General features: G+C 35.1%; 1 protein-coding gene across 1 annotated transcript in view; it reads right to left on the bottom strand.

Moving 5' to 3' along the window:
- NAALADL2 (N-acetylated alpha-linked acidic dipeptidase like 2) overlaps positions 1–26555 on the bottom strand; it is a 665926-nt gene that overhangs the window by 618923 nt on the left and 20448 nt on the right. The window lies entirely within an intron of this gene.

The raw sequence follows: 26555 nt of genomic DNA, 5'->3' as shown, positions 1-26555 counted from the left end.
AAACCAAGAGAGGTTATTGTCATCAACTTTTCTTTGAATAGGCTAGCCTATGAGTTTTTGGCACCTAGCTCAATGGCTTTTGAACAGGCACTTGGAAACAACAAAACATTTTTATCACATCCTTTATGCTCTTTTGCAACCTTTGTAACACTTAAAAGCACATAATGATTCTTAATCTCAATGTTGTACATGATCTAGAAATTTCATCTCCAAAACTGAGAAAACATGCTGGTGGGGAGGCACAAAATGATTGTCTCTTTCTAATACCTGCAGTAGGAGCATGATAATAACTGTAAGACAACTTCTCCCTTCTCTCAAAGATAATTATGGCTCTCTAGAATTCAGCATCTGTGCTACCAGATGTTACTGTCAAACACGTAAGCAATGGGTTTGAACATTGCACAAACCTGGCCAGCTTCCAAGAGTCTTTGTCTGAATACCTCAGCAGAAATAGGTGGCTTTCTGGAGTCCAACGTTTTAAATCCCATACCACACAAATCCTGTTTCAAAAAGAAGAAATGGTTTTCTCTCTAATGGATTGAATCTGTTCAGGTTCAAGCCACCACTGATAGACTGATAGACACTTTTACAGCTTTGTTTTACATGGAAGGAGTAAAAACTAAAACTTTTAATATCACTAATAAAAAATGAAAATAATTACACATCAAAAATATGTCACCATTTTCCTTCAAATAATTGGCATACTGCTGTCATGCCAAATAAGTGATTTTGTAAGAATGGAAAAAATGCAAAGTTAATGTTTTAGGGTAGACTGTGAAATGTCAGTTACATAATGTTTTCAGTATTAGGAAACATTAACATGCCTATTAGATGATGTAGTAAGTTTTAATAGAGTATTTCCTAAAATTGAATGGAATTCTTAAAATTTTATGTTGTCCTTCCTTTTTGATGTTCAAATAGGCTTCAATTTCTGAAATAGTGGTAGTATACCATAGTTTCATATTTCTTATATTGATTTGAGTAAATTGAAAGTTAGTAACCATAAAGTTTTTTGAGAAATTAAATGTAAAATATCTAAGTTTCACTAAGATTTGAAGACAAATTTGCTCTTAACTCAAAATTTACCTTAGAAGGTATTAGTTGGCCTTTTTCCTAAAGAATGCCACAGACAGAATCAGTGCTCCTACCTAGCAAGATCTACTAAAATTCAAATAATTCAGGAACTATATTAAAATGAAGCCATTTGCCTTATGTGCCTTTTTGTGATTAAATAAGTGATTCATTTCAGATCATAAAAAAGTATGTATCTATCTGATGCCAGTAAATCATAATTTAATTAAATTCAGTTAAAAAAATCTTTCTGTTTCAAAAAGGGAAAAAATCAAACCATCATACAGAAGGCAAAATAGGTAAGTGGTTGGTTCTGCTACTATTCTGTGATCAAATAATTACAGGGAAACACACACACACACACATACACACACACACAATGAAGGAAAATATTAGCTTTGAGTCTTTTTCATTATTTTTACTACTCAGTTCTTGAGATTAAAGTCATTAATTCTTCAAAATCAACTTGATCCATCATCCCATTAGAGGTACATGTAGCACACTCTACTTTGTAAAATGAAGTAAGCAAAACTCTCTGAATCTCTTTTCTCTGTTATTTTTCCTATACATTCCCTCACTGGTAATTATTTTAGCTTGTCATTTACTTATTAGTAGTCCCACCAGAGGGAAGACATGGGAAAGCTCAAACTAAAAGCTTAAGTAGCACAATACTGAAATTTAATCATTTTTTTCATCAAAGTTGTGGGGGAGGGATTTTGATGCTATTTCAGACCATTCAGTATTGTTTTCCACAGTCCTTCTCTTGTCTCTGGGTAGGCTGGAAATTCTATTCATGATCTAATAATTATCTAAAATAAATCTTAATGGAACAGAATTTATTTTGTATGAAGATTATGAGTCAACAGACACATGTATGACAAATTTAAAATTTAAGACAGTTTGTAATAATAAACCAATAGAGAGACTTCAACTGGTGAGATTTTTAACTATTCCATAGGAACCATGAATCATACTTATTACCAAATACAGTATGTGTCACATTTTTTACAATGAGAATTCTGACAAAGGTGAAAACAGAGAATTTTATTAATCCAATCTGTATGCTACAAAAACATATAAAACAATTTCCACATCCGCAGGAGTCAGTCAGTACTTGATTTTAGCTCTATTTCTGAGATGATAAAAAGGAAGTGTAATAGCAACTTTATTATATTTGTCAAAAGAGAGGATGCCCTTCAAACAACCTCAAAATTCTCTGAAATGGTAGGAAGAATTGTTCTACAATATCTTTAAAAATTTTTAAATACTATAATTATAATAAGGAAAGGTAAACCATTATTGTCAAAACTATTTTGTGCAAAACTAGTAGGAAGCATGCATTTTTACAATGATAATAATTCAGGTAAAAAACTGCAGAGGGGTTTTAAGACAGTAATACAAAATTGAATGCTTAGGTTACCACTAAATTAGCTAAGAACTAAGTAGGTTCGTTAGTTCAGTCTAAATAGCTTTATCTTTGAGCCTAGATTTATAAATATAGGCTCAGTAAAGCTCAAGTGAAAGAAGAAAAAATCATTTCCTTTCTGGTAAGTAATAACTATTATCCATTGTTCTCTGAACTCAGAAATGATAAAACTGTTAATTCTGAAGGTAACCTATTCTCAAAGTCCTTAACACCTATATCTTTTAGTGGGTTTATATTTGTTGAATGCCATCACTAAGTCGGTAACCTGGGAACATATTTTTTTTTTCTAAATTGGAGAGATATGTGCAACTTACAAAATTAATAATCTATACAGCTAAAGAGAGATCCATAGTTCAATAGGCACAGCAAATATTGCTATAGGGGTATTAAATGAAGACTGATTTATGAGAGTCATCAAAACATGGTAAACATTGGCTATGGAAATTTTGGCAACACCTAAGGAAAGTGTAAGGGGTGCAAGAGAAATTATCCTGCCTATTGGCAAGTACTAGATCCTCAAAAATCCCTCCCTTGCCAAGGATGAATTAAAAGATTTCAAATGTAATATGCATGAAAAAATAATGCAGTAAGTAATGGAATAAAGCATGACAGTGAATTGAAAAAAGGGATATTTGGGTGGGGGAGAAGGTTTAATACCACTCAGTGAAGAATTTTGAAACGATTGTATTGAAATCATACAAAATTATAGCATCTCTTTTAAATTTTGTAATTTTGTATGAGATCAGGCACTAAACTGAGATTAAAAGACTACTTATCAATATTAGTAAAAATGACAAGAAATCTAAAAACACAATGGCAAAGTTAAAATCAACATTAATTGCATTAAATACCAGAATGGGTGCTGTAGAAAGATTTTCAGAGAATTAATCTGAAGAACTCTCCAAAAACACAAAGGAAAAAGCATGAGTGGAACAAGGAGCACATTCAATTCTGTGCATAGCATGATTCTGTATGCAGGGATCACATTTACTAAGAACAAACAGAGGAAAAAGTCAAAGGTGTTAACAGTCGTTATCTCTTAACGTCAGACTTGGACTCAGGTCGTGGTCTCACGGTTTGTGAGTCCCAGCCCCATGTTGGGCTCTGTGCTGAAGGCTTGAGGAGCCTGGAGCCTGTTTTGGATTCTGTGTCTCCCTCTCTCTCTGTCCTCCCCCACTCATATTCCTCTCTCTCAGAAACAAACATTAAAAAATTTTTTTTAAAAAGTATGTATCTCTAGATTATGCAATCATGAGAGGGTTTTACTTTTATTCCTTACATTTTCTCAATATAAGGACTTCTTACAGGAGTATCTATTACTTTTATAGTCAGAAAAAAGAAACACACAAGCTCACCTTGAAATATATATATTTAAGTGTATCCATTGATGGAATGGCTTTGTCTACAATAACTAATCCCTGTTGTCTCGTCACCTCAGTCTTAGGCTGGAGGCTTTGTAGACCTGCTACCTTTAAAATTTCAAGAATGAGGGTGCCTGGGTGGCTCAGTTGGTTAAGAGTCTGATTTTGGTTCGGGTCGTGTTACCACGATTTGTGTTTGAGCCCTGTGTTGGGTTCTGTGCTGGCAGCTCAGAGCCTGAAGCCTGCTTCAGATTCTGTGTCTCCCTTTCTCTCTGACTCTCCCCTACTCACACTTTGTCTTTCTGTTCTCAAAAATAAATAAATGTTACAAAAATTTTTTTAAATAAAAATAAAATTACAAGAATGAAGCTTAAATAACCTAGGTTCTATTTCTCCCTATCAACTCTGCATAACTTAAAGTTCCAGGAAGCTGGAATTTGGAATTAATTCCAGCTTGTAATAGCATGCCATGCTGGCTGATTCTTAGTTTTCACCAGTCGAGAAGGAGAGTGTTTTCTAAGTCTTCTGTAGAAACTTAACATTTAGATTTCAGAATGATATAAGAAAAAAATTAGCCCCAAGATCTAATATTTTTTATATTAAGCTCCTTTAAAAGTTCTCCTTTATACTTTTGCTTGCTTTCTCTTAATGAGAATTTAGGACAACTTCCTTTAATTTTTCATGAAGACAAAAAGTCAATATCGTTTCTACAATAATGTATTGCGTACAGCAAGCTAGTATGGTGTAGTGGAGGCAACACCAGCTTTGATGTTAAACAAGCTGAGGTTGGATCCCAGCTCCACTATTTACCAACTGTATGTCATTAGACTAGAAGATAATCACTGAGTGGAGGTTCTATATCATTAAAAGAGAAACAAACCTGACTGCTAAAGCATTTATTTCCCAAGTCCTGTGGAGTGCCTTCCATGTGCCAGATACTCTTCTATTTATAGGTACTTTGGGATTTGATGAATTATGGTGTATAAAGCATATTTGCCAATTTTAAAAGCACCTCCCTTATTCAGTATCAGCTTCTCTACAAAAGTGACTTTGAAATGTGAGTGCTAGATTATTATTTTCTCTTTTTCTTAATATCCACAATTAAATTACTGGAACTCTTAATATTAATGTATGCTGAGATGCCAAACAAAGTCATGTTGTTTTTGTCAACTGTTTATTTCTGGCACAGGGTAGAGTGAGCAGTTCTGCAGCTAGTCTCTTTTCAGAAATGGCAAAAAGCATACCCTGATTAAAACATTTTCAGTGGAAAGATTTGATTTTTAGAATCAAAGAGAATAACCAATGCTATTGTCTAATATATATCACTGAAACTTTTCTTTGCCTGAATTAACAAAGCTGGGTACGGTGTTTTAACACACAGTATTAAGAGAACAGGGGCACCTCGGTGGCTCAGTTGGTTAAGTATTCGACTTCAGCTCAGGTCATGATCTCATGGTTCATGGGTTTGAGCTTCACAACATGCTCTGTGCTGACAGCATGAAGCCTGCTTTGGATTTTCTGTCTCCCTCTCTCCCTGTCTCTTCTCCCACCTCTCTCTCTCTCTCTCAAAAATAAATAGACATTTAAAAATGTGGAGAACATTTATTGACCATCTACTGCAGGATAAGATGAATGTATATTAGGTACTGTGTGTGTGTTTGTGTGTGTGTGTGTGGGGGGGGTTATGAGTATGTATGGATGGATAGTTATTCAATTCTTGCTTGGTAAGACCCTTCAAGGTATTAAACTTTTACAGGAAGAAATTGAGGCAAGTCAATATGTGCCAAAGTCACATAATATGTTGTGGTAGTATTAACCATCAGAGTTTTAAAGGCAAATCTCCCAGGCTCTAAGGACTATATTATTTCCTCTAAAAAGAATAAAATTATCCAATTTAAAGATATATTTTAAAACAAAGAATTTTCAATATACACATGATCATGCATTAACAAAAGCTAAAATGTGACATAGCATATAAAAAGATTCTATAGCATAGATGAAAAGATATACTAATGACAGTTATTCACATCTCTTTTAAAATAGAATTTGACAAGTTAAAATATCTTTCAAATAACTAAAATCATGTAAGAATCAAACATTAACAGAAGATTTATCACCCTTACTGAATGAAATGAAGACCTATCCATAGAACCAACTTGTCTCTATAAAATACTGAATGAGATAGAACTGCATACCTGACATAGGTTACAGTTCAATGAATCCATAAGAAATTATTCACACTGTGTTTTGAAAAAATAATTGAGGCTATAGAGCATAGTAGGAAAAAAGTGTTGGCTCTGGATGCAGACTCCTGGGTCTAAATCCAGGTTCCTTTACCAGGAGCCTCAAACCAATCACGTAACAATCCTATGCCTCAGTTTCTCCATTGGTGAAATGACAAAAATAACAGTACTAATTCATGAGGTCATTGAAAGGGTTAAAATATATAGTAAGGTACATATCAAGATCTCAACAAATATTAAAAGTGTAGAATATCTACAATTGAGCAGAAGCATACATAGTATTTATAAAAACATGATTGAAACAAAGGCTCCTCGTCGTAAGTGACATGACTCTAAACCACCTTAGATTTAGCAATGGTAATTGCCATTTTGTTTAATTATTTGAGAAAATTTCTCAGACTTAGATGCTCAAGTGTGAAAGGATTAAATTTTTTAGGGAAGACAAGAAGAGTACTAGACTAAGTACATTATTATAGCAACAAAACATTGATTTTTTTCAAACCTATATTGAGAACATAGGCAGCATGCATTACACTAGTCACTGGGGGGGTCTAAAAATAAACAAGATTTCAGAAGCTTATCAACTAATAGTGAAGACAAGAATATAAACACCTATGGCATTTCTCATTGATGCCATACTTTCAAGTCTTCAGAAAAATAGCAACATATAAAATGTTCTCCGAGGGCTGTTGAAGGTTCTCCTGACCCCCTAAATCACATCTTCATTTGCTTCTGTCAATGCCTAACATACTTTAATCTTTTGAGTAAAAAGGTGAAGTCCCCTGTTACACAATAAACACTCTCTGGAAGCAGAGCACGTTAAACCATGGAATTCTTAGCTCAAAGTTAGTTCATGTAAATGCTTGTGTAGACTCTGAATTCCAAGAGGAAGGAAAGCAGGATGAATATTCCTAACATTGTAGTATCAGATTAGTTTTTATAAACACATTTGTTACCCAACCCCCTCTAAACACCACAACAGCTTTGCCTGTGCTTTCTTATGAAATACTAGATTTCTAAATTGTAATAAATGTCTAATGTTTCTTAGAATGCTTCATGTTATATATCTCAGTCAAGCTCTGTTACTCCCAGTAACACCTCTACTCTCTATTAGTCATCTCCTATCATGGCATTCTTCTCTAAGGCCAAATAGACTACCTATCTATCACTTGGATCTATCTTTTGCCTATTTCCTCAAATGTTTCTCTGCCTCACCTGCTTGATAAATCCCTGACCCCATAGTTCAGTAGTGGCACACCTAATCTGTATGTGAATGTGGCCAATGGAGAAGTGCTCGGGGAAAAAAATAGTGTGATACAAATTCTCAGGTTGATATCACCACATTTTCAGCAGATTCTCTACTCTCAAGGAGAATCAAGATGGTTATTAGGGAGGTGGCTTCCTGGAGCTAAAGGAGACTGAGCTGACAATTAGAGGCCATATGAACACACTCCCCATAGATGGGCAGCAACCCCTCCTAGAATGGCTGGAGAACTATTCCACAACATCTACCATACTACATATTTATGGACTCCTAATTTCAATTTTTTTTTCCTGAATGATAAGCTGAGACACTTCTATGATCCTATTGTCAATTCAAACTTGATTACAGCTATTTAGGAAAACTCTTCACTCTTCTGAAACCTACCTACCCAATTATCCCTTGCCTCCTTTCCACCCCATCCTCAACAAATGATTTACTCCAAAGAGAAAATTCAAGATATAAGACAGAGACTTCTTGAACTTGTGCCAATACACCTATATACTTATCTGCTCCCACTTCTCTCTCTTTTCTTCCATGAACATACTTCAGTAACTGTCTACTGACTTTCACATAAAAGCCAAACTTCTTCCCATGGCTGACAGCCTTCCTTTGTGATCAGGCTCCTGTCTAACTCTCCATCCTCTCTTACATTACTCTCTTTATGTTCACGATCCCACAAGGATTATAGGTTAATCCCCAGGAAATATTGCGCAATAGTACATTTCTCTTTGACATATATTTTCACCCCATGCCAGACACTGTTCATTAGCTTTCTTTGCTCCCTAACTTCCCATTTGCCCTTAGGATCTCAGTCAATTTGTCAAAGAGCTAACCCTGACCCCTCAATGTGGTTTAAGGCATCCCTTTAATCTGCATCTGTAGTTCTCTGTCTTGTCCTCATTAAAATATGGAGTAGTTGCCTTTTGTGTAATTAATGTTCTTGATAGACTATAAAATCTCTGAGGATAGGTTTTTTTGAGTATGATTTTTTTTTCTTTTAATGTTTTATTTATTTCTGAGAGAGAGAGAGACAGTGTGAGCAGGGAAGGATCAGAGAGAGGGGGAGACACAGAATCCAAAACAGTCTCCAGGCTCTAAGCTAGCTGTCAGTACAGAGCTGGATGCGGGGGTCAAACCCATGAACCGTGAGATAACAACCTGAGCCGAAGTTGGACACTAAGCCACCCAGGCACCCCAGATAGGGTATGATCTTATGTAGAGTTCATTCTCCAGACTCACATAAATACCTGACACTTAATAGACACTAAATATTTTTTCAATAAATAAATGGTTACTTTTATAACTTATACCTGATACAAAGGGCCAGAACTGAATTATGCACTTGGAACACATTATCTCCTTTAATCTTCACAAGGATCCTGTTAGATTTTTGCAGTTATTACTCAGAAACTAGGCACTAAAGGCTTCAGTCATGTGAGAAGTTTCTCATGTAGATAAGAGACAGAACTTAGATTCAACCCAGATTTGTCTGATTTGAAATCCCTTTACTTATCCATATAATGTCCTCTGCTAGACTGTAAGCCACTAGTGTATAGACTCATGTCCCATCTATTCACGTCAGTTAATTTATTCATTTGTTTATTCATGATTACCTTATTACCTGATTAGCTCTAGATCAACAGGGTTGACTGAATCATAAATTTCCACCATTTTTGTTGCTACTTCTTTATTAGGTTGTATCTTTCTTTTGACTCAAGTGAAAGAGGGCACAGAAATAAGTTGTAACACATATTTTTTAAGAAAATGTTTTTTACCTTGGAGAAATGAAATTTGAAGCTTAATGTAATCTTTAAACATGAGAATAGATATAATTTGGTGATAAGCACTTACTCTGTTTCAAATGAAGATAGGGTTAGAGGTAATGAATTTAAATTACAGAAAAAATGAGTTAGGTTAGAAGTTGTACAAAATTTTCCGAATATGAATAATGAAATATAAGAAAATGATACCAAGGGAAGATATATGAATCACCATCTGTGTAGCATTTGAAATAATGTAGACAGAGAACTATCTATTTGAATAGCAGAGACATAAGAAATAAATTACCTCTTCTAGGCTTCTGATTGTATGTTTTCATCCTTCTTATCTGATAATGATGACTTTTATATTTCTAAGAAAGATCAAATTGTATGTATAAAGAGAGAAAAAAAGAACATTTTCACAATATAAATGACAAAGCAAATGGAATTCAAATATCATTCTCTCACTGAGTCACTTTTTCAGGTATTACACAGATATCCAGTGTTTTATGATTATCAGAACATGAGTGCATTTTAAATAGGAGAAAATCAGTAAGTGTCAACAAAATGAATAAATTTGAGGGTAAATCTACCTCTTTTCTAAATATTATAATTTATATCAATCATTTAAATATTTAATCAAAATATTTCCTTGGAAAATTTAATTTCCAGCAGAAGACTTTCAAAATGTCCCTGATTGTCAAAGGGAAGAGTTATATTTGTTTTTAACATATCATTGGATAGAAAAATTCAGAGAGAGAAAAAATATTTTGATTCTTACAACAAAACACTTAAAATACTTAATTTGTATGAAGTTTCAAAAACTATTTGTTAAAAAAAAGTAAATGGAAATAAAACCTCCATTATTTCTTTAAGAAAAAAAAACTTAAAAAAAAAACTTATCTAGGCCCTGTTGTATAATTTACCTATTTGAGCACTCATATTTACAATCCTTTATCCATATTATCTAGATCCAACACGTTCTGGAAATCAAAGCTATTTTCTATAACTTAGCAGTAAAATCATTTGGGGACAAAACTTCATTGTTACTGACATTAGGCTATTTGAAATTTTAAGATGTCCCACAAAGAATTAAATGTTTGGCTGCAAAAAGATTAATATGTTTTATTACTTGTGTTACCCAAAACCCTGTGGGGGCATTATGCACTATATTACCACAGTATGTAAATCTAAAAAAAAACAATCCTAAAAATCTCACAACATCTGGATCTAAGACATACCCAGTTCCAGGGTTTTGGACAAGGAATTGTGGGTTTGTATCTTGGGGTTATTGCCCACAACCCATGGCATCCATTCACTATTTGGAAGTTTCTCTTAGTCTTCATGTCTCTGTGCGTCTTAGTCTCCAGCGTTCTAACACAAGGACTGAAACAATCTGCTAGATTTTCTTTTTGAAAATCCAGTCTTCTCTCACATTTATTTTGCTCTCTGGCATTTGCTTCTCACTCCATGCTCAGCTTTGAGATCCCCTTAGCTACCTCTAGGGAACTTAATCTTCTAGGCATAGTCCCTTACCCCCAGACATTTGGAGGAAAAAAAATGTAAAAATTCCAATTGAGTGAAATTAGTAAAACAATAAAATGCTCTTTTAGAAAGATGATACTTGACTATTTTTCCAAGAGTTTTAAGAATTGGGTCAACCTAGGGACACCTGGGTGACTCAATTGGTTGAGTGTCCAACTCTTGATTTTAGTTCAGGTCATGACCTTGTGGTTTGTGAGTTGGAGCCCTGAGCTGATAACCAGAGCTTATGTAGCATTCTCTCTCTCCTCTCTCTGCTCCTCCCCTATTTGTGCACATGCTTGTGCTCTCTCTCTCTTTCAAAGTAAACATTAAATGGGGAGAGGGGGCATCTGGGTGGCTCAATCAGTTAAGCATCCGACTTCTGCTCACATCATGAGTGAGTCCCACATTGGGCTCTCCGCTCTCTGCACAGGGCTCACTTTGGATTCTCTGTCTCCCTCTCTCTCTGCCTCTTCCCCGCTCATTCTCTTTCTCTCTCTCAAAAATAAATAAACATTAAAAAATAAATTAATTAAAAAAATAATTGGTTCAACTTTTGAACATGTAATCCTGCTTGTAGGAATGTAGTCTGAAGAAATAATTCTAAATATGAAATATATTTTATGCCCAAAGTTCTTTATAAAAGTAACATTTATAAGGTCAAAAAATGGAGAAAATTGCAGATACGGTAATAAGAAAGGGTTAAATAGATTGTGGTATGTTGCTTTACAATATAGTATGCAACCATTATAAATAATAAACAAGATAAGTAAAAATACACTTAGGAAGAATGTGTTATAAAAATGTAAGAATATAAAATTAAGTTAAATAAATTGGGTAAAATAATTTTTAATATGGATGTACTTTTTTCCTTGAAGTATGAATACTTGTTCAAAGAAAACATCAATAGATTATTGGGAAGATATCTTTTATTTTCTATATTTACACATTTTCCATTTTTCCATAAAGGAGGCTATTGTATAACGAGAAATTATTTTTTCTTTAATAGAAAAGAAAGAGACATACTTATTATGACTTCTAGATTTTATAATCTGTTAGTACTGTTAATCATCTTATAATGGGTCAGTTTCTAGGAATTCTACAGTTATGTTCCCAGAACAAAAGCTTGACTGGGGGTTTATGAAGGGAATTCCCTTACATAAACATTTCTCCTTACCCACCAGAGACATATTTACCTTAAAAATATATATGTATATGTATGCATATGTGTGTGTGTTTGAATATGTGTATGTATACACATATATGTATATGTATATATATAGAGAGAGAGAGACAGAGAGACATAGAGAGAGAGAGAGAGTGCACAGGCCAGGAATTATTTTTAAAACCAAAGCTTTATTTGATGAATCATTTCAAATAAACATCATAATTTACACTGACTTATGCAAATACAAGGTCACTGTGACTTTTAACTGCCAAAGCTAGTAGTCACACCAGACTCTTTAGAAAGTAAATCTGCTAAATAATGTTGCCCTACATCAATCAAACCTTTAATTGGTAGCAGATTTTAAAGTATGAGGTCATTTTTGAAGAACAGCCTCATTACTGTGAAAACCCCATTTAGTATCTCCAGACAAACGGCTGGGGGGGGGGGGGGGGAAAGAGAGAAAGATAAGGCTGCATTTTGATTTTTCTCTTCAGACATGCTTATAAAAATGTGCATCACCATGTATGCAATTATAGATGGCTTAAAGAGGTTCAGTTTACCTTTACAGAGGGCAAGTTCTCTCTTACCCCCCCTCACAACCTGCCTGGGTCTTGGTCCCCTATTCGAACCTCCAATCTACATCTGGGACTACTTACATGCACCTGCAGCCTCAGTGCTGCCTCTTGAAGGAAGCTGAAAGCATAGGGGTAGTTGAGCTTTATCCAACAACCATTTAAGGTAGACACGCTCACACACCGAATACCCACAAGACTGATAACTGCCTCAGAGCTGCCTGCCTCCTCTCAGGTCAGCTCCAAACTCCGGGCCCCACACCCTGCCTTGTATCTTGTATAAGCTTTATGTTTGTGTGCTCTTAGGCTTCCTTTCCTTTTGAACTAAAATAGTTTTGGCTCTCTCAAAACACAGAAGCGCTGGCCCCTTGGATATTCTCACTCTCCACATCACCTTATCTTCTCTCTCCTCATCCTAAAGAGTTGGTTCACACTGGTTACCAATCTCAAAGATGAGCTATTTAGCTGCCTTACTTTTGTCCAGTACTCCCACTCCTTCTCCCATAACAACTGAACTTTAGGTCTGCAAATAGTTTTCAGCATCTTTTCTTATGTCAGGTTCTGGTTCTAATATTTAATTATGCTGTTACAATGAGCTTTTCAGGACTTATTCCTAACGTTTTTCTCCAGGACTGAATATTGATCTGGTTCATAAAGTGATGCTCTCAGGCCAGCTGCCATTTTTTTCCAGGTATTACCTAAATATCTACTTATTTTCTTGACCCAAATTTCTATCTACCTTTCACTAATATTTGCTCTATCTTCCAGTTACTGTTCATAGGATTTTCCAAAAATTACTGGGTCTTTTCTGAGATATATTATCTCCAGGGTCTGTGCATTATACTGGACATTACTGCTGTGGGTCTCTGGTTACCAGTTGAACTTGGTAAGCTGAACTTAAGACATACTTAAGATTTACATGTTCCTTTTTAAATGAATTGTTTCTTACCAGCCATTTTTAATCACTTTATTTAGCTAAAATGGTGGCTATTTATTAAAAGTGATCATATGCCTGCAAAAATCCTATAAGGTTCATAGTACTGGTTATTTATTCATGCTTGCAATACAAATCTGTTTCTATGTGCTAGTATGCATATCATTCTTTGAGAGGAGCCTAGGGATATTAGCAAAGGAAATTCAAGGATCTTCCCATTACTGTAAAAAGAAATATATGCCTTCATTCATCTTCCCAACACAATGAATTGTCAATTTTCTTGGCAAGTATGTTAAATGATTTCGAAACAAACCTCTCACAGGTAATGATGATGCTGCTACAATTCTTCTCATTAACTGACAATTAACTCATTCCTCTCAATGGGAAAATTAGCTCTCTAGAATATTTATGGGAATTGTAATTGTAGAAGTTTAAACTGTTGAAGGATATTTGTCAAACAAAACTGATTATCTGCATTAGTAGTAGGACAGAACAATCTATGTGTTAATAAAGAGCTACAGACAACATAAGTAAACAATTACTTTACATCTCAATGATATGACATGGAAACAAAGAGAAAAGGGTAAAGCAACCATCAGTTAATGTAAACTATAGTTTTACTCTATATGGTTATATTTTGTGCCTTAGGATTTGAACTGTAATGTGTTCAAACCTATATAATCATTATTTTTGTTAAATTTTATTCTGCCTTATTATTCTGATAAATTTATAGTTTTGTTTTGTTTATTTTTTGTTATTATTGTTTATTACCTTGGAACTGGCCTCACAGGAAGAAAGAGCAAGCATACTAGATTAGAAAAAGAGATATGGGTCAGTGACAAAAGACATACTTAAAGATTTAATGACTTCAGTTTTTGCCTCTTTTGAAGGCTAATTCTAACTGGAATATCTTAGGGTAAGCCACCTCTCAGAATTGGCATTTAGTTAAGACTCCCTTTTTATGGAGGTGCTTAGGTGGCTCATTCAGTTGAGCATCTGACTCTTGATCTCAGGGTTGTAAATTCAATCCCACATTGGGTGCATAGCCTACGAAGAAGAAGGAGAGGAGAAGAAGAAGAAAACAGAAGAAGAAGAAAGAACAATGAAGAAGAAGAGGAGGAGGGAGAAGACTGTCCCTTTTCTGAACACATGGTATTGAATTTAAATTTAACCAGTGTTCAAAACAAAAACAAAACAAAACAACAACAACAACAAAAACAAAAACAGCACTATGGCAACAGGCCAAGACCAAGGGGATAGACAGGTATTCATCATGCTCTTATTTAGAGTGAAGCTGGTAAAATGTTAAAGAAGAGTGAAGTATACTATCACATTTAAGTTATTTCTTATTTAGTTTTTTCAGTATTGTAGTTAATCTCCTATATTTAATACTCTACCCCAATCCACATATTCAGGACAGCTTTGTTAATTACTGAAATGGATGGTGTATTTGTACTCCATTATATTTTTTTACTCAATGGGACTTCTAATGATATACAGGACAAATAATATCTAACTGTCATTGTTATGTGAGGATTAAACATAATGTACTCAAAATACCAGATACATAGAATCAATGTATGGATGACAGTTTGTCATATATTGTGATTTTTTAAAAAATTAAATGTTTTTTATTTATTTCTGAGAGAGAGAGACAGAGTGAGCAGGGGAGGGTCAGAGAGAGAGGGAGACACAGAATCTGAAGCAGGTTCCCGGTCTAGCTGTCTGCACAGAGCCTGATGCAGGGCTTGAACCCATGAGCCATGAGATCACAACCTGAGCTGAAGTCGGACGCTTAACCAACTGAGCCACCCAGGTGCCCCAGTTATAGATTGTGAGATACAAAACAGTCAAAGAAGGGAACAAAAAAGAAGCTGGGAAGCTAATGGCACTGACTGAATTAATTGCATGGCTTACGTGGACTAGAATCATCACCTCCATACAAGAGAAATACAAATAGCTCCGCGGCTGGGAAACAAAGAAACAAAAAGCAGCAAGTACAGGTAAAATGTTGGCTACAAGTGATTCTGAAGCTATCTAAGATAATTCTCCCAAGGAGTTCAGTTTCATTATTGATGTGTCACGTAGCACTTGAGCACATCTTACAAGAGATGAGGAGAAAGGCACTAAATCAAAACAGAAGTAAACTATGATTGTAGACAAACCATGCATACACATAAGACCTATTCACTGCAAATATGCATGTGCACACACATCCAAACTTCACTTTATATAACTCTATAGGAACATGCAGAAAATCACCAGCCAGATGCTGGATAGGTCATTATCTGAGGAATTAACAGCTTGCATTATGTGCCTAAAGATGATGTCAACTAGTTGTTTGACCTTGAGCAAATCATTTAATCTTTCTGACCTTGAATTCTGTCATCTAAAAGTAAAACATTGGATTTGATGATATTTAAAGTCTTTTCTAGTTCTATATGCCTACATTCTATAAGCCTATGAATCTATAGAAATTATAAAGAATCCAAAGCCAAAGGAATGCTTTGGAGCTTTATAGTTAGACATCTACTGAAAATAAAGAGACACATTCAGAATGACATTTAATGGATTTCATAACACTGATTGTACAAATGAAAGAAAGACTCCTCAGGAGTCTTAAAAAAGAAATTAACAGGGCAGAGTAATAAGGAAAGAAAACTATGTAGTCCTCTAACACTTCTTTTTGTGAAGTTCATTTATATCTAAATCTTGATATTGAAACTGTGTTTCTCCTTGTATTCCCCTATATTCACTGTTCAATTTCCGAATGAACTGAAACAATGTAACAGGACATTTTCCAATTTCTGTGCAATGATGAGAATACAGAATAAAGTCTAAGAGATAAAATCTTGGCAGGCTTTAGAACTACCTACTAAAAACACAAAAGAGGGAGGAAAAATGATAAATTGGGGAAATGATACTAATCAAATGATCCTATGATTCTTTGAAGTAGCTAATCTTTACCTTTGGCCAGTATCTCATTTATTCCTATGGTTGAAAAATTAGACAGGTATGCTCTTAATATACCTAAGAATTTAGAAACCTTTTATTTAACCCTGTGTTTGCCCTTTTAAAGAAAGACTGAACTTAATTTTACTAGCAAACGCTTCATTTCAGTTTAAATATCTTTTAAATATAGTTAATACATTAGTTCTCTAAGCTATTCTCCAAGATATTCCTGTATTTATGTTTTGCTCTTCAATAATAATGAAATGTCATCATCTGGGAAAGTAATCCTGACAACTCTCTATATTACGTAGCAGAGGGATAAGTACAGTCATAGATGCATCCACCCCACACAAAATCTATTTCTATTCATGTGTTTTGTGATTATAAATGCAAACTGCATAAAAAGGGAAAACACATAAAAGTATAAAGAATTAAATTGATGATCTATAATTATACCATATCACTTTTATTAATACTTTGTGTTTTATTTCCATCTTTTTATGTTGCATATCTTTCATCATATTTTATGGTGTAAACATGGTATGAAAAGTTTTGCATAATGTTAACTCAAATTATTGAAGTGGGTGTAATCAGCATAAATGTAACAATGGAAACAATATTTAATAATATTTCCAGATAAGAGTCACTAAAAAGTGCAATTAAGTTTAGCCCACCTGAAAGAAGTACAAATAACATTTCTTCCTCTACAGGTTCTATATTAATCTATAGTTCTATTAATACTATGGTCAACAACATAACAGAAAGAGGAGTGTCATTGGCATATCTGTATGATCCCTCCTGTGGACCAAGTAAATATAGTTTATAACATCCACACGTGTCCCATTGTCAGTCCTAAACATAAATCTTTTTACTACTCATGAGTTTACTATATAAATTTCAGAAATATTTGGAAATTACCAAGAGTACTTTATAAGAGAAAGGCAAGTTCCCTGAGAAGTTCTAACTCATTTAAGAAACCACTGCCTATGATGCAATCTATGACCTCAGCCAAGGTACTTTTTTTAGGTGGAGTCTGGGGGTAGGTAACAGAGTGAAAGAAAAAGAATTTATCTATTTTAGTTACTTTTTCTGAATGATAACCCATGATGTTCAGGAATGTGTTTATAAGGTGGGCACACCTACAAAGACAAAGTGTCTGTAACAGTGTCCCTGAGCAATGTCCAACAGATCAACATTTCTAGAGACATACTTAAGAAAGGCCAAAGTCAAAGCAATGACCTTGGGCTGCTTTCAGCATTTTCACTTAATATTTCATCTAATAGACCCCCATTGACTGAAAAAATTTTCTACCTTAGATGTGTACATTTGTTATGATATTTTAACAAAACCAACAACTCACACTCCATTTTCACAAGGCTCACTGATGGCAGGGCGGTGGGGGGTGGGGGAGTGAGGGGGTGAGGGGGAGGAGGTGGGAGTGTTCATGGATCAAGTGAGTGTCCTTAGGCAAATTACTTAATCTCTGGTTTGATTAAGTCCAGACTATGTTTGAGATTTCAGCTACAAATATTTAATGTTTTTATCTGTAAAATTTAGGAAACTTCATGAATTTATGTATTAAATACATTTTCTTGATGAAATGCTCTGCTTAACAGCTGAGGAAAAATAGTTTCCGTTTAATTGCAATAAAGCTCTCCATTATGATATATGTTTACTTTTTCTCAGAAAATAAGCTATAGTTTTTAATTTGAAATGAAAATATTTTCCTTTCACATATCTTTGAATTAAGGCTGAATTTTTAAAAATGGAATTATTCAGTTACTTTTGAAAAGCAAGTCTGATAGGCTGATAAACTTAACAAGACAGCTGTAAATCAGTAAAGTCCCAATATTGTGTCTAGTGAGTAAGACAGCTAAGCCGATCCAAGAACCGGTAAGAGAAATTATGTCCACTTTAAAATGTACTTTTCTCCCTTCACCTGTATCAAATTAAGCCTATATCCTGGACAATCAGAATTTATTAAAATATATTTTTTTTCTAAATCATCACCTCTTTCATCGATCCTCACTATTAATAATTCCTCTCTTCCAGTCTCTCTTGAATTCACTCCTTCTTACATCCACTCCATAAGGCTTTTGATGCCCCTGCTCCCCCAGGACCATGCTTCTTGCAAAATCAATAACTCCCACTCCCTGGAAACACAGCCACCCATACTGCTGAATACATTGGTCAGTCACCAGACCTCACCGTGGTTGTTTTTGTTTTGTTTTCTTTTGTTTTAATGCATAACAAGCACATTTTGACATAGTTAAGTATTTACCTTCCTTGTCTTCTAAAACTCTCACTATCCTGGGTTTCCTCCAACCTCACTAGCACTTCCTTCCAAGTCTCTTTTGCTGGAGGCCTCAAAACACTGCTGGACGGCCTCAAGACTCTAACTCTGAATATCATCTCTCTTTGATCTACACTCACTCCTTAAATGATCCCAACTAATCTCACAACTTTAAATACTACTAATGTGAAGAAATTCTGAATTATGCATTCAACATATGTTCTTGGATGTCTAGTAGGCATCTCACATTTGCCACATTCCAGATTCAATATTCTGCTCTTCTATGAAATCAGGGCCTCTTCTAGTCTTCCTCATCTCAGTTAATGAAATTTCCATGCTCTAGCTACTTCAGCCAAAAAAAAAAAGATAGAATTATTTTCTATTACGTATTTTCCCTTATATCTCACATTTAATTCATCAGAAAATTGTTGATTTGATTTTTTTTTACTTGAATAGAGTTGACGTGCAATGTCACATTAGTGCAGGTATGCAACACAGTAATTCAACTTCTCTATACGTTATGCTATGTTCCCTACATGTGTAACTCCCATCTGTCAACTTGCAACACTGTTACAATAAAATGGACTGTATTCCTTATGCTGTGACTTTTATTCCTGTGACTTATTCATTCTGGAAGCCCGTATCTCCCATTCCCCCTTGCCCATCTTGCTTAGTCCTCTCCACCAATTTGTCCTCTGTAGTTGTAGGTCTGATTCTGCTTTTTGGTTTTATTTGTTTATTTATTCACTTGTTTTCATTTTTAGATTCCACATCTAAGTAAAATCATGGTATTTGTCTTTCTCAGTCTGACTTATTTATGCTGGCATAATACCTTCTAGGTCCATCTATGTTGTTGCAAACAGCAAAAGCTCATCCTTTTTATGGTTGCATAATATCTCATTGTATATGTGACTTTCAAAATATATGCAGAATTCATATCCATTTCCATTTATGTCATGCTAGTGCAAGCCAAGCTATAATCTACCACCTTGATTAGTGTAAGCTCCTTCCCCTCCCCTACTTCATGCTATTTTCAACAAAGTAGTAGAGTAATCCTGTCAAAATATAGTTTGGATCACATCACTCCTTTATTCAAAATCCTCCAACAGCTTCTCAAACTTTCTCATATTAAAAATTAAATTCAACTTACAATGGCCCACAGTGCTCTAATCTGTACTATGCAAGGTGGTAACCACCAACCACATGCAGTTATTTAAAGTGAAATTGCATAACCTTAAAAATTCAGTTCTTTAGTCACAACAGCATATTGTAAGTGTTCAACAGCCATGTGTGACTAGTGGCTAGCACATTGGACATCATGGACAGAAAACATTCCTATCGCCACAGAGACTTCTATTGGACAGTTTTTCTCTGTATAACCCCCTACTCCTCATTATCTCATTGACGCACTAAACCCAAATCTGCCAGACTGATCTATAAACTAAATAAAAGCGTTACTGCTTCTTCCTCTACTTCAATACATTGCCTCTTACAATTTCTTTCACATTTTACTGACCTCAAAGTTCTATTATCAGACCACACCAATTCATGAAGTTTCTTCTTCTTCTATAACACAGAGTCATAATCAGTTACAATCTCTTCATTCTTAGAATTTTTGTATTGCTTTCTTTGGGTGTGCCATATGACACATATTCTACCAGGTATGCTATAATGTAATGATAAAATGTGGAAAGGTGAGTGATGTGGTTAGTACTATTTTGCTCCTTTAACTCTGCGTAGATGTCTAGATATGCAGTGGCTTTCCTGTGATCATGAGGCAAACACATGAGCCTGAGGAAAACTAAGATCTGGAGGTTGGCAAACACAATGTTACAATGTGCTTGGGCCCCGTTGTCAGCTTGGAGCAGCTGAACCAATAGACAGTAACTATCTATCTGGCTGAAAATATTTTGTTTCCTTTGCTTAACCCACTGTTTAGTGACTTTTCTGTTACCTAAAGCTAAAAACAGAATATATAGATTGCAGGATTTAATTATGCCCTGATTATTTCTGTTCTTTTATTGAACATGGCAGAGACCCCTGCAAGAGAAGGAAGACAAATATTTAAAAGGAGTGGAACTAAGTTGGACAGACCACCTAACACATAGATACCAACACACTAAGATGAGAGATGGCAGAAAAATGCAGGTACCTGCAATTGTATTTAGCGAGTTACTTAGATGGTTACTCTTCATGCTTTTACTTTAAGAGAAAAATATCCTTTTATTAGAAAAAAATATTATACTGTTAAACAAACAAACAAACAATAAAATGGGATAATACATAGACTTTCTCTGAAAAAAACACATAATCTGGTAGAAGAAAACAAAACTAATAATTGATAATGTTTAAGTGCTCAGTACTGCTACACCGTCAGAACACACAATTCAATATGCTCATTGCTGTTTGATAGAAGATTGGCGAGGGTTGGAAAGGATTCACATAAGAGGAAATGCTTGAGCTGACGACTTTTGGAAGATGAGTAAGTATTCATCAGACATATAGACAAGGGCATTTGAGGCAGAAGCAACAGCTTGTGCCAAGGGCACAGGAACAACAAACAGGAGGGTTCAGCTGGACAACTGCAGGCATCCCAGCTGAAAGCCACAGGAGGAGAAATTCAGAAATAGAAAAGAGGAGCCAGGTCATGCTCTGAAGCCATGATCGGGAATTTGGACATTTTTCTGTAAGCAGCAAGGAACACAATGTTTTCACGAACATTGTCAAGAACCATCATTATTTGGACAGATGACCTAAGCACTATTGTGGATAGGCACTGTGCCAAGCACTCGAGACCTAAAAAGCTTTCATGACAGAAATCATGACTTGGGACCGTTGCCCTCATATCTATTAGCACCACCATCCATATGCTTTAACACATGTCCTGAACTATGTTAGTCATTTGCACGGTTCAAAAGTCTGAGCATCTTAGGATCAACAAATAATCTCCATATTCTAGATTCTTCTCTTGATTTAATGGCTTTTCCAAATGATTTTTGTTCTTCCTATTTCAAATATTTAAAATGTCATTTTTAAAGATGTCCATATAAATTTCTAACTGGGTACAAAAAGTGGATGTGGTGTGTGGGAGGGAGGCAGGAATTGATAATAAGGAGAAAGTTGTTCTGTGCTAAACCCCAACCCCAGAGGAAAGCAAACCAAATTAAACAGAAGGCTCCCAACTTAAGTTATTAATAGATATATTAAGTTATTAATAGATTGCAATTTTTACCAGTTCTCAGGCAGTGGTGCTCAAGGTTCTTTTTTTTTTTTCTTTTCATTTTTGCCTAATAATATGCCAAAGAGTTTTCTTCTTGAAACTCTGTAGCCAACTTTTCCTGGTATTTAATATTTGATGGCTCACCACACCTATTGATAAGCATTTTGAAGGATATACTTAATATTGTGATGTCTCACCACACCTTTCAGGAGCATTTAAAAGAAAAATAAGACCTAGTAGCAGAGAGGAGGGGGGGCAGATTCAATGCCTGGTTCACATTCAAGTGAAATCCAGGAGTCTCACTGGTATCCTTGCAATCAAATTTTTACACTGCATCAATCAACCCATCACATATCCTTATCACCTTTATCACTGTTGATTGCATGGCCAAGTGGCAATCAACGAGGGTGCAAAGAGGGCACACATTTCTGTCCTAAAGTAATCACAAGCGCAAGTTTGTATCAGTATACTCAGGGGCTTATATAAGACAAAAAAAAAATTGTTTGTAAAAGTGCATTCATAAGGTGTGTCCCACCTCTTAACTAACTCCCCTGACAATACAAAGCTGAGTTTAATCAACTACCAATTCAGGATAGCATAATCATTTTTTTGTTCTATTTCCTTTCACTATTGCAACGGTGTTACCGCTATGATGGTTTATGGAAAAAAAAGGGGGCTGGGGGAAGAAATGCAGAAATCACAGACAAAAGAATGAAACCAGTGAAAAGTAGCAGGGGCTTGTCCTATCTTTTGAGAGTTCCTTCCAAACACTGGCCTCTATTCTGAAGTGGAGTAATGAAGAGAGTGCATTCTAATTAAGTTGAAGAGTCAAACCAGTCTGTCGACTGAGGGAAAGTTCAGAAAAGCCCACCTTGAGTCCAGGCTTGTCCTGGCTCAGGAATCTACGGTATAAGGCCCTGCCTAGGGAAAGTGTCCAGGTTATTAACTAAAACAGTAAAAGCCTGTCAGCTCGCAACTATAAACAAAATTGTGATGATGGAAATTTCATTCAACTTTTTGAATTTGTTTGAATTCAAATTTTAACTGGGTGTTGGAACCATCATGGTCCTGCCCACAAAGCAACAGCCATTTCCATGTAGTATCATAAAAGAGGGTGTGCCTTAGCTTTCTGAAACAGGAGGGACAGCCTGTAGGTACAGCCGCAACCACTAGAGTCCACTAATGAAATGTTGTCTCCTTCCTATCCGGATGAGGGAGCCAGGCTAAGTTCCTGTCCACTAGCCTGACCCACACTCTGGTTATGTACCTTCTTATCGCCACTTTTGGGTCAAGAGGTAACTAAGGACAGTAGTAAAGTAAGTTTAAATTTTTAATCAGAAAAATGCATATGTATTCATCCTTTGGTCAAGTTCAGGGTTAAAACACCTAAGACAAGGGCCAAATATATAACCAGATTGATGACCCAGCCTTCACCATCACACTTTATATTCCTATGAACATTTAACCACATCTTGAAGATCAGACTTAGCAAATGTTTCTTCCTTGTGCTATGTGACAAAGGTTCGACCCATTACTTGTCTTCACTCGAGTTCCAAAAAAACATTAACCTAAACTGGAAGGAATTAAATCTCACAAGAATGTTGTATATCACATAGAAAGTTTAGCCAAAAAAGGAGACTATCAGAGAAACAAGAAGGGCTGTCCATGACTCCATCAATAATTATTTTAATGAATTAATTTATACCTTTATGAAAAACTTATGAATCAAGACACCATTTGTTGGGTGATTAATTTTTTATTAGCCCAAATTAGTCTTGCTCTATTTGAAGACTGACTTTTTAAGGCTATAGCTTTCTGACAACAAGAGTTGATTTGTACAGTTTTATCATCCACCAGTTAGCTAACTCAGTTTTATTTTGGAATTTGCAAAGAAGACAAAAGGGCCAACAAACAGATTATAGCACAGGTGTTGAAATGACTACATTTTTCAACTAGTTGTGTTACAATCATGTAGACATAGCTTAAGTGAACTGAATTGAAAATAACAGCCTTTTTATTGGAAGACCATTGTAACACACAATTATTAAAATTGATTAATACTTGGGCCAATGCAATTTCATTATCTCTGATCGATTTCAAGCATTACTTTTTAATGGCCTTCACTCCTGTCATTTCAGTTAGAACTGCATGAACACTAGCTTAGTGGAACAACACACAGTCCTTTTTTTTATGAGATTAAGCCCTGTGTTTTAATAACAGGTCCCAAATGAATCAACTGCTAAATCAGAAGACCAGATGCTTCTACAAACACTGTTTAGAAATCCATACCTTTTAGAGGATTTGTTTTGATAGATTTTTATGTTTGTAATGCCAGAAAAAATTGCACATTAAACAGGGGTTGTAATTACATTATAGCCATAGCATTAAGCTTTGTTTTAAAAATAGACACCCAGGAAATGGTTGGTAAGTGATTGCATGGAAAAGATACAAAAAAAAATTATCTGACTTAAAATCATCTTTTCCTCATAGTCAGAAAAGTATAATTGGGAGGAACCCAGCTCCATACTTTTTTGCCAACTGCTAAAAAGCAAATCCTCATGATGTTACCTCACAATACCATCTAAATTCATTCTTTTGCTTCAATTTCCATGGACTTTGCTTTGGTTCAACCTACAACAGCAATGTAAGCAATAATTTGAATTATTGCAACCCCCCCTTCCCTCCTCCCCCTGGTTTAACTTTTTCCTCATATAACCCATCATGAACAGTTTCCTGTTCTTCTTTTAAAATATGTATCTCATTGACTTCTCAACTGCCAGGTTAAAAATTTTAAAAAGCAAACCGAAAACATTTTTAAATGGCATATAAAGCCCTGTATAATCTACTAGTTGTATCTATCTTTTCTTCTCTTTCTCCTGTGCTCTCTCTTTTCCCCTCCTCACTCCTCCTCGGATTGGCTTACCTCCACATATCCTACCTTCTAGCTACATAGAACTAAAGGTCATTTCCAAATATTCCATATGATTCTACATTTCTGTCTTATAACTGGAACTCTCTTTGTCCCTTTCTCTGCCGGAAAACTCCTTTAAAACTCTTTCCAATTTTTACCCCCTCCTCATTAAACTATACCTGTTCTTTAAGAGCCATGTTATTAGTTCTTACCTAAATATTTCCATAATTATTGTTTGTATCATATTTTATTCAAATTACATCATTTTATCAAACATTCCCATCTCCTACCTCCTAGTAGTCTCTGAGCTTTTTGAATCTAGGAAGGCCAATTTGTAGATTTTAAAATTTTCTGTGCTTTAATATCTCCTGAATAATATGTATATATATATAAATATATAATATATATATACATTTATATATATATACCTAATAATATCCACTGACTTAATGTGTGAATACAATTTAGGAATGTAGGTTTATTAATCAATTGATACAAACTAGATATATTTTTAATTATGAAAATCCCTAACTGCTATACACAATAATTTAACTTCTTCATATCTATTGACCAGCATATTGTAGCCAAGAAGGTAAAAAGTGGAACATTTTAAGAACATACTTTACAAAACTGATTATATTTCTGTACCTGAGCTATAATCTTGAGTCTAAGAATCCACAGGAAGAATCAATATCATCAAAGCAGTAATCTTAGGAGATAAATGGGCTGCTGGTGTCATTCTCCATTTATCATGTTATTGTTATAGCCAAGATTGTGCAGAACTATAATCTATCCTGACAGGGCCCACTGATCCAGAACCTTATTGCATATTTTTATAACTTGCATTTTTAAAAATGCATTAGAAACTTTGATTTAGACATTATAGAGTATTGAATAAAAGAGACAACTCAGTAAGTCATGTGTGTGGCACCAAGATGCCCTGTGCTGACTGGTCCATTCACAACTTGATGATTTGTTTGCCATTTCCTGCCTAGTGTCCTCATTAAAGCACACCATTTGGTGATTACAAACTGACAATTCCTTATTGTTCTAAGGCTAGTTTTATTATTGTTATGCTTCATTTTTCTATGATCTAAACCCCACTAGCATACACATTTTTTTTTGTTTGTTTGTTTAAGATAGGAACATCTGGGTGGCTCAGTTCATAAGTGTCTGGCTTTGGCTCAGGTCATGATCTCATGATTCCTATGTTCCAGCACCTTGCTGGGCTCTATGTTGACAGCTCAGAGCCTGGAGCTATATCAGATTCTTTGTCTTCCTCTCTCTCTGCTGCCTGCCCCCTACTCTGTCTCTCTCTCAAAAAGAAATAAATGTTAAAAAAATTAAAGACATCTATGATGGAGGTTGATTGAACAAAAACCACAAGCACAACAAATTTGATGCAAAAACAAGCAAACAAACAAAACCAAGTTTTTGTTTACTGAGACCAGGCAAGTGCTCATGTTAGGAGCCTAAACTGTATCTAGGAGTCAGTGTCAGTTTTAAAAAGTAATGGAGAAATAGGTATTTCTTTCTGAAAATGTAATTCTAATACATAATAGATATAATGACAAGTGTAAGTAGTTTGACAGAGATTTTACTATTTAGCTAATGACATTTTAACATCTTTATTTTTCATTTAAAATAAAATTTATAGATGCTTTAGATTCAAAAATCCATTTTAGGGGCATCTGGGTGACTCAGTTCCTTAAGCACTCAACTCTTGATTTCAGCTCATGTTATGATCTCATGGTTTGTGAGACTGAACCCCACGTTGGGGTCTGTGTTGACAGTGCAGAGCATACTTGGGATTCTCTCTCTCCTGCCCCACCTTCCTGCTCATGCTTTCTTTCTCT

Source organism: Hyaena hyaena, unplaced genomic scaffold (assembly GCF_003009895.1).
Source record: "Hyaena hyaena isolate Hyena2069 unplaced genomic scaffold, ASM300989v1 scaffold_586, whole genome shotgun sequence".
Classification (NCBI taxonomy): domain Eukaryota; kingdom Metazoa; phylum Chordata; class Mammalia; order Carnivora; family Hyaenidae; genus Hyaena; species Hyaena hyaena.
Note: the sequence above shows the minus strand (reverse complement) of the source record. Positions and strands in the feature narration are given on the sequence as shown.